The sequence below is a fragment of the Eptesicus fuscus genome, chromosome 13, assembly GCF_027574615.1.
Source record: "Eptesicus fuscus isolate TK198812 chromosome 13, DD_ASM_mEF_20220401, whole genome shotgun sequence".
In the NCBI taxonomy this organism is placed as follows: Eukaryota; Metazoa; Chordata; class Mammalia; order Chiroptera; family Vespertilionidae; genus Eptesicus; species Eptesicus fuscus.
Window position 1 is genome coordinate 77,262,784 of NC_072485.1, and position 9,029 is coordinate 77,271,812.

The 9,029-nt window shown below is 64.2% G+C and overlaps 1 long non-coding RNA gene across 2 annotated transcripts; it reads left to right on the forward strand.

Moving 5' to 3' along the window:
- Positions 1 to 247: 247 nt before the first annotated feature.
- On the forward strand, positions 248 to 3,153 carry LOC114233552 (uncharacterized). Of its 2 annotated transcripts, none has more exons than XR_008557991.1 (3): positions 248 to 738; positions 1,147 to 1,512; positions 2,885 to 3,153. It is a non-coding gene; the product is annotated as an uncharacterized LOC114233552 (long non-coding RNA). The 2 variants fall into 2 exon arrangements; XR_003619701.2 differs by having other exon boundaries at positions 2,917 to 3,153.
- The last annotated feature ends 5,876 nt before the right edge of the window (positions 3,154 to 9,029 follow it).

Consider the following 9,029-nt stretch of genomic DNA (forward strand, 5'->3'; position numbering starts at 1 on the left):
CTCCAAGTCACCCCATCTGGGTATCCGGCTGAGAGGGTTCCACACCCAGCTGTTCAGGTCTCCCGGCCGAGGCCCAGACGTCACCGAGAAGAGGGGGTTCGTCACCCTGGGCCCTGCCCTAACTTCTGACCCAACTCCAGGGGATGAGGAGACAGTGGTGGTTTTGTGCCACGTGGGGTGGTTTGTTACATGGCAGTTGGTGAGCCCAGGGTGGCTGGGACCCAGAGACACGGGGGCCGGCCCAAGTCATACAGAGAGACCACCAGGGCCTGGATTCAACTCTCCGACTCCTTCCAGAATGTTCCATCACTGACTGCCCTCCCCTCAGATGTGCCTGCAACTGTCATGGGCATCCATGAAGTTTGCCTGCCCGTGTCTGTTTCAGCTGCTCCTGGGCACAGCACCCTGACTTTCTAGGGGCAGCCCTGCCCCACCCTGCACCCAGCCCTGGAGTTCACGGGGCTGATCTGCCCCAGGTCTAGGGTTGGACCCTTTACCTGTGCCAGGGCAGTAAGCACCCGAGGGTCAGCCCCAGGACTTAGGCTCAAACTCTGGGTAACAGTAAGCTCCCGTTTGCTTGGACCGAAAGGAATGAGGAGAGGGGAGCGCTGGCCTGAGGAGGACACCACCATGGAGGAACGCAGAGCTGAACGAGAGAGGGAGAGAAGCACCGCGTTCCGGTGATGGGTTCCTGGAGCCAGCCATGCCTGAAGCTGTTCGACCTCAACGGACTCTCCTGTAAGTGGCAGCCCGTTTGAGTTGGCTTTGTGCTCAGGGATTCTGGACGGGACCCTTCTCGGTAGGGCTGGAGACCGGAATGCCTGCCTGTGGCCTCTCTGTGTGGTGAGGGCTTCCTCACAGCATGGCCACTTGTGCTCAGGGATTCTGGACGGGACCCTTCTCCACCCGACAGCAGTATCCCATGGTCAGCAGGAAAAGGGGCAGCTGGCCTTGGAGGGACCTGGCATGTCTTGGCCACCCAACCCCGATCAGCCTGCTGCTATTGTCAGATCCCTGGGGCTGGGGCGGAGCCAGGCTTCTCATCACCTGCAGGTTGGCTGGCCACCAGCCTCGTCATCCCTGCCACACCTGTTGCCCAAGGTGTCCCTGTCACCAAGCCTTGCCTCCTCTCTTTTCTGCCCGTAGCCACGTCACCCCAGGAGGGGCGCAGGACGGGGGTCCTTTTGCCAGGTTGGCAGGTACAGAGAGATGAGGACGAAGGTGCCGGGGCTGGGACTCAAGCCCACATCCTTGGAGCCGTTTCCTCCTAGGAGGAGCAGACCGCGGGATCAGGAAGCCCCGTCTTTCTAGCTGTGTGTCCACGCTGGACGCATTGAAGCCCCGGAGGCCCATGGAAGGCGTGGGCAGTGGGGTCCCAGGAGATGTGGGTGTCCCGGTGACACAACATCGGAAACCACCACGTGCCACCAGAAGCTCAGAGGTCGTCTCTGCAGCTGGGAAAAGCGCACAAAGCCCAGCTGGCCGCAGCTGGTCCTGAGAGTTCTGCGGGAGGTAAGGACACACTCACTCCCCAGAGCGGGCGTGTGTGCACACGTCTGGTGGGCGCCGACGAGGTGGGGGGCAGACTCTCCACCTTCCAGGGCTCTGATGGCCAACCCCAGCCCCCGGGGTCACGGAGAATCCTAGGCGGGGCAGCAATAGGCTGTGAAATCCACAGCAGTGCCTGTGGGTGGGTAACCCCCCATCGAGTCCTCAAGGTGCCAGCCCTCCGAGCTCTTTGTGCTGCGGGGTGGGCCCCTGGGAACCCCCTTCCTCCTCGTGGCTCTTGCATGAGGTGTAGCCATCCCCGTGGACGGTCACCCCCTCAGGGCCGAGACCCATTTTGCTCCAAGTGGCCCAGCTCACCCAGGGTCACGGCCATTCTAACGGGGTGGCTCCTCTGTGTCCCACGGCTGCCTCTGCCACTCTGCAGGTTGGAGGCATTGTGAAGGGGCCACTCCCACGACCGTGCCAGCTCTCCCCAGCCCCCGTAGCCTCGGAAAGCCCCCTGGGTTCGCCCCGAAAGACCAGGTTGAGGTCAAGGTCTTTTTGTGCACTGGCAGCCTGAGCCTTGGCCGGTGCCCTGCAGAAAGGCCCGCGCCCCAGAACCCGCCCCAGCCCCAGCCCCGGCCCCGGCCCCGGCCCCAGCCTCCTCTGGCCTGGCCTCGGCAGAGCGGAGTGTCGGTGATGCTGCCGGGTGGCGGCACCTTGCAAAGAACAATCGGACGATGACAATTGGAGGAAGGTGAAGGGCCTTTTCCCAGCGCTTCCTGTTTTCGGGGGCGAGTGCCTCCCGTGGGCACCGATAATGCTGCCGGGAAGTGGAAGCTCTGTGCCGTGTCCTGCTCGTCCCAGCCGCCCGGAGGGCAAAGCTGATGGTGGTGGGGCGTGGCCAATGGGCCCCTCTCTGCTAATGCTGCAGACCTGCCCCCACCTGCACCAGGTGGATGCTCTGTGGCCCTGGGTGGGGAGTGGGCTGGGATGAAACACTCACTCCCTGCCCAGGGGCTGCCCCCCAGGGTGACACCACAGGGCAACCATGAGAGGCAGTGGGTTCTCCCCCACAGCAGGGCCTGGGGCTCTCGGGTCTCCAGCTTCTCTCCCAGCAGGACGCTCCTGACCGGTGTCCCTGTCTGTTTTCTCCAGCCTCTGCTTGGACCTCCCAGGGGAGAGGAGGGCAGGATGTCGGGGAAAGGCTCCTTGAGACGTCCCCCCGCTGCTGGACAGCTCCCCGTCCCACAAAGCTCTCAGCCCCCACCCCTACCCCCACTCTCACCCCGGGAGCCCTGAGGCCACCCACCTCTCTTCCCCACAAACGCCCTTGGGGGCTTAAAGAACTCCCCCACACCAGAACAGAATTTAGGGCTGACTTACCGGTTTATAGCAGCTTTGTTCGTATTTGCCCCAAACGGGAAGCATCTGAGACCCCCTTCAGCAGGTGATGGGTAAAGCACTGTGGTCCATCCAGCAATGGAATAGTGTCCGGCATCTTCAGCACCAAAGGGAAACGAGCTATCGAGCCCTGAAGAGACGCGAGGAAACGTAACCGCGTGTCACCACGTGTGAGAAGCCGTCTGAAAAGTCCACGCACTGTGTGATTCCAACTACGTGACGCCCGGGAAAAGGCAGAACTGTTTTCTGTTCAATTTTTCTGTAAACCTCAAACTACTCTAAGGAATAGTCTATTGATTTTTTTTTTAAGTGAGTCTGAGGCCCTAGCCAGTGTGGCTCAGTGGAGAGTGCGTTGGCCTGTGGACTGAAGGATCCCAGGTTCGATTCCGGTCAAGGGCACATGCCCGGGTTGCAGGCTTGGTCCCCAGTGAGGGGCGTGCGGGAGGTCGGTGATTCTCTCTCATCATTGATGTTTCTAATTCTCTCTCCCTCTCCCTTCCTTTCTGAAATCAATAAAAATATATTTAAAAAATAAAAAATAAAAAAGAGAGCCGGAGCTCTGGACACAGACAGGAGTCTCTTCAGGACCCTCGAGAGGAGAGACGCTGGTGGGCCCGGTGTTGGCTGAAATTCCTTCATCCTGATGTTACTGAAACAGCGCAGACATGACATCAGGATTCTCTCCTGTGCTCCCAGCTCTGACGCAGCCCTGAGCCACAGCAAGTTGGCAAGTCACACACACAGGGGAAAAGCGACAGATTCCCGACAAGCATGTGGCATGGCCGGGGATATCTTGCCAGACCCGAAGTGCCGTCCGCAAGGTGAGGGGGAACGGACCCCTGCCCGGGCGCGGGCTCTGTGACCCGCCACCTTCTCTGCTTTTCCCCTGGGACTCTGTGCTGCGCCCCTGGTGCGGTTCCCGGGCCTCCCGGGCGTGGACCCAGGTTCACCTGCACACTCTGCTCCTGTCTCGTCACGGCCCACAGAGGACCAGGAGGACGGCCCCACGTGAACGTGAAGCTCAGTGAGTCACGCTGGCCCCGTGTTAGTTTCCTGCGGCTGCTGTAACCAATGACCACAACCGCAGTGGGTTAGTTTCCTGCGGCTGGAGGCGGACACGGGCCTCCCCGGGCTGAGACCAGGTGTGGCCTCTTCCCGCGTCTACAGGCCACCTGCGCTCCGTGGCTCCTGGTCCCTGCCTCCGCTCTCGACGCCAGCAATGCATCACCGGCCTCTGCTTCCTCTGTCACGGCCCCTTCCATGACACTGGAGGAAGACCCCTACCCGGCGGTACAGCTGGGCTTCGATGTGGGTGACACCCCGAGGCCTTGAAGGCCAGGCCGAGGCGTCTGGACTCTGCTCTGCCCCCGTGCCGCCCTGCCCTGGGAGGCAGCCATCGAGCAGCCTCAGGCCCCGCCCCCCCCTCACCTGCATTCAGGATTTCTCACTCTCATCGGCTTCAGTTTCTTTACTCTCGTCTGGGAGGGAACACGGTGTCGTCGGCTAACAGCATTTCCAGCTGCCACAGGTGCTGGGGAGCCATGGAAGGCTTCGGAGCTGAGGAGGCACTGGATGAGGTGTCCCTGCGAGTCTCGGTGTGCCCTTGCTTTTCCAGTTTCTCTGTCTTACGGCCCGAAATGTCCCGAGCCTGGGGCCCTGCTCTCCAGAGGTTTCAACTTCGGGACAAAGGCCAGTTGGCAGGGCCTTCGTGGAACCTGCGTGACGAAGACTGAGGATCTGGGATGGAGCCTGAGGTGGGCCAGGGTGGGGGCGGGGAAGCCTAGATCTCGGGGAACCAATCCCCAGGGAAGAGGATGAGCGGGGGAGGGGTGGGCTGGGGAGTTCTGACCGCCCTGGGCACAAAGGTCTGACACCCCTGGGAGCTGGAGCTGGCCGTGAGCAGGGGTCTGGCTGGGTGACCTGGGAAGGGCACCCCCACCCTGGGCTGGGGCCCCCAGGGGGGCACTCTGCAACGACAGCCACCCTCTCTCCCGATCACGGCCCCTCTGGGGAGCGGCCACGAACCCTTCCTGTGGGATCTCGCCATTTTGATTTTGTGACCCGGACTCCCTGCACTCCGGCCGGATGGAGGCCACCGCGGTGGACAGAGTCCCCGAAGCACTGCCCGCCCCCAGGGCCCGCGCTTTCCCACTGCCCCAGGCTATTCTGGACGTGCCGGGAGCCTCAGGCTCAGGGCTAAAAATACCGCCTCCGAGGCCTGTGGGAAAGCTGCCCCAGCTATTTCGGTGGCTGGTGCTGCCCCGGGCCCCTGCGCGTTCCCAGGGCTGGGGCACGGCGCCCCACACGGCCCGGCCCCGCGTGGCCCACATTGGAGCCTCCTGCCCATTTCAGAGACCCTGGTGCCCGATTGCAGGGCCAGCGGGTTCCCGGGAGCTCAGCAGAGCCTGGAAGTCACCTCATCTGCAGGGAACCCGCTCCCGAGGGCACAGTGCCGGTCTGCCATGGGACCAGGGCAGCTCCCGCTCTGGGCGGCCTGGCCCTGCTCCCCCCTCCCGAGAGCAGGTGCAGGCTGTAAGCCGCTCCTTGTTTCTTAGGCCAGGTCTCACCTTCCCGCTGCACTGGGAGGCTCATGGGAAATGCTCTCCCTCATTTCCCAGCTCTCCCCACACCCCTGGGGTGGGGAGCATGAGCCCGCTAGCAGCCCCACTGTGGGGATGGGCTCAAGGTCAAAGACTAGGAGGGGCTGGGGGGCAGCAGCCAGCGCTCTGGGCCCCCGGCTCCCCCCCTTCCCCCACTGGTGACTGAAGGGCCCTGTGCTCTCAGGCAAAGGTCATCGCTCCTGGGGGTCCCAGGGCTACATCCCCCGAGTCGGCCCCCCGTGCCTGCCCCTGCGGGTTCACCCATCAGCAGCGTGTTCCCAGGGACTGAGCCCTGATGGGTGAGCAGGACGGTCGCTGCGACAGGCCGCACAGCGTGCCGTTGTGCCGGGCCCTCTGGGCCGCTTCATTAGCCGCCTCTGCCCGGGTGGCTGGTGGCCCGGACGCGGAGGATGCCCTGTGAGGTCTGCCGCCCCCGCCCCCGGGGCCCCCCCCCCCGCCCCCGCCGCCACAGGGTTGGACCAAGGTCCCTCTCGGCCCTCCTGCTGCCAGGGTGGCCGTGGGGGGTATGATGTGCACCGAGGAGGAGCAGCGAGGTGGCCTCCCAGCATGGCCTGCGGCAGCTCCAAGGGTTGGGACTCAAGACGGATCCAGCGCCCTACGGCCAGGAACCTTGGGGTCAGTCGCCTCTCTGAGCTCAGCATCTGCCCTCCTGGCCCGACCACGGGCCTGGGCCAGTCCAGGCCTGCAGGGCAGGTGCGTGGGGTCCTGGGACGCTGTGCCCGGGAAAGCCCGCCTGGCCTGGGCACGCAGGCGCACAGGCATTGCGGTGTTCTCGGTGTCAAGAAAACCAAACCAATTTCCTCAGAGGTGGCACGCCAGGAAGCAAGGAACCCCTGGCCTGGCAGATGCCCTCCAGGCCCATGCCTCAGTTTCCCCCTCTGTAGAATGTTGCTCTTAAGGTGCTTCCGTCTTGACCTTCACAGGACGTGGACGGTGACGCTGAAGAGGCACAGCTGGTTGCTAGGCTCTCTCTTCAGCAGAGGGGACATCAGCGGGGGCCTGGATTACTGACAAGGGCCATGCGGGGGGCCCGCGCCCAGGACCCCATCAGCCCTCCGCCCGGCCCCGCCCCCTGTGGGGTCCCCTTCCACAGATGAGAAGAGGAGGTGGGGAACGGGTGAGCGGGGTCACCCAGGGATGGGTGTCGTGTGCTCCTGAGTGGTTTGAGGTCTCCGAGGCCTGAGTCTCTCACCGGCCGCTCTCCTTCCGCCGTCACCGCCGGGCGGTCCCTCTCTCCAGTCCTCGCTCGCCTCCTTCCTCCCCGCCTCTTCTCTGCCCAGCTTCAAGGCCGCACCCAGCCCTCGGGGACACCATGCTCAGCCTCCAGCATTCCTGCCCTGTTTTCACTTAGGGGACGTCCCCCAAAATACCCAGCCTGCTGGAGGCCGCAGCAGCCTCGGGGCCCCTGGGAATGCACTTGAAAGCCTTGGCTTGGCTGGGTCCCGCCGCGCCGCCAAACCAGCGGCTGGCGGCTGGCGGGGGTGTTCCTGGGATGGAGGCTGCGGGGAGCCGAGGCGGCGGGGCAGGGCCGGACGCACTAGGGCGGCTTTTCGGGTTAGGCAGAGGCGGCGGCAGCTGCCAGGAGGGAGACCTCAGGAATGTGGTGGGCATGCTGACGCTCACATTTTCCTGCTGCCTGGCTCCCAGCTCTGGGGACCGAGGGCAGGGCCAGGAGCCTGGGCCAGGGGACACAGCCTGGCAGAGGGCCTGGGGCGGCTGGCGTTAGGAGCCCTGCCATGGAGCCCCAGCTTCCTACCCATCACGAGAGCATCGTGGGGCTCCTCGGGTGGCGGGAGGGAGCCGCCCACATCTCCGGGGCCCACGGCTCATCCCCAGGAAGCTCTCCCAGGATGCCCCAGGACGGACGGACGGGTTCTCCCCTGGGACTCCAAGGCTGAGTGCCCCACTGAGCGCACTAGCTTCACGGTTCAGGGTCCCAAAGCCCCTGGAGGCCGACGTGTTGCTTTCTAGTGTCATCACCTGGGTCCGGAGGCACAGCCCAAGGTCGGGTGGCACCTGGCGACAAAGCCCAATGAAACTGTGCCCTGTGGGCAGACCGACATCATGATGCCGGCCCACCTGGGCAGAGCTTGGAGGACCAGGTGGAGGCAGAGGCAGGACCAGCCGAGGCCGGCTCTCCAGTGCACCCCTCCCCGTCCCTGTCCCCGCCACTCCCAGCACTTAGCAGCTAACCCAACATCTGGCTCTGAGATGGTGTGAGTGGTGGGGGCACGTGTCCTGCTTTGGCAGGATTTTTCCTCAAACTGTGCCACCACCTGACTCCCCAGGGATGCTGGTCACATCCTCGGCATCGGCGGAGGTGACCAGTGGTCCTCGTGGGAACCACACGAGGCCTGGAACGCCACTTTGGACAGAGCTCTCCCTCTCTCCAGGCCTCAGTTTCCCCATCTGTAATGTGTGAGGAATGCCACTGTCCTGCCTGCCTGGGTGGCTAAGAAAGGGGCCCCAGGGGAAGTCCTGATGCAGGAGCGCCTGGGAGGCTCAGGGAGAGGGGCCCACCCGCCACCTGCCTAACTGTGGGTGCAGGCGGAGGACCCGGGCCCTGCAGGCTGGTCCCGGAGCCCCCTGGCTGGCTCCAGGAAGCAGAGTGGCAGCAGACGGCCCAGAGGGGACCCCGTGGCCACCTGCGCCCTGCTCATAGACACCGAACTTGCCTCTTGACCGCAAATATTGGCTCTGGCAGGCGGAAGGGTCAGCATGCACGCCGGGCAGCGGGCGCCGGCCAGTCTGCGCTGAGTCACCCAGTGGAGGTGCTGCAGGGCCAGGCCCCACCCCTGTGCTCCCCGTGAAACAGGGGACACCTCTGCCTCGGGCCAGACTCCGCAGCAAATGCCTGCCCACCTCCCGGTCCCTGCAGCCCACGGCCCCTCTGGAGGGTCCCACCTCATCAGCAGGGACCCGAGGCAAGAGGAGGAGTCTCCCTGGCTCCTCTGGTGTCTGGGACAAATATTTGTTGAATGGATGTTGTTTAAGTCCAGCGGGGTCAGCGGCATCACCGGCCCCGACTCCAGGAACTCCCACACTCCCGGGCTCTGGTCTGGCTAACCTTGAGGGGGTGGGGGCCAGGCCCAGGGACCTTCGGGTTGGGTCTGAGTCCTGGACTCCTGGCTGCCTCACGTCTGTGTGCCCTCGGGAGAGGGCTCTCGCCTCTCTGACCCTCTGTTTCCTCATCTGTGAACCGGGCATTGTACCACCTATTAGCTTGGAGGTCAAGGAAAACCCAGTGTCTGGTGGGGGCTGCCCACGAATGCCCCTTTGCTGACCCCGCCCTCGGTCTCCCACACTCGGCCCAGGACAAGGCAGGGGTCAGGGACTTGGACTCGGGCCTCCTTCTCTGGGTCAGCCATGGCAGAGAAGACGCAGCCACGGCCCCGGGAAGTCACACGCAGTAGGAGGTTCTTTGCACTCCCAGCACTGTGGCGGCTTCACGGAGGGGGTGCCCAGAGGTGGCCCAACAGGTAGGGGACAATGAAGGCCCAGAGACCACAGGAGCCC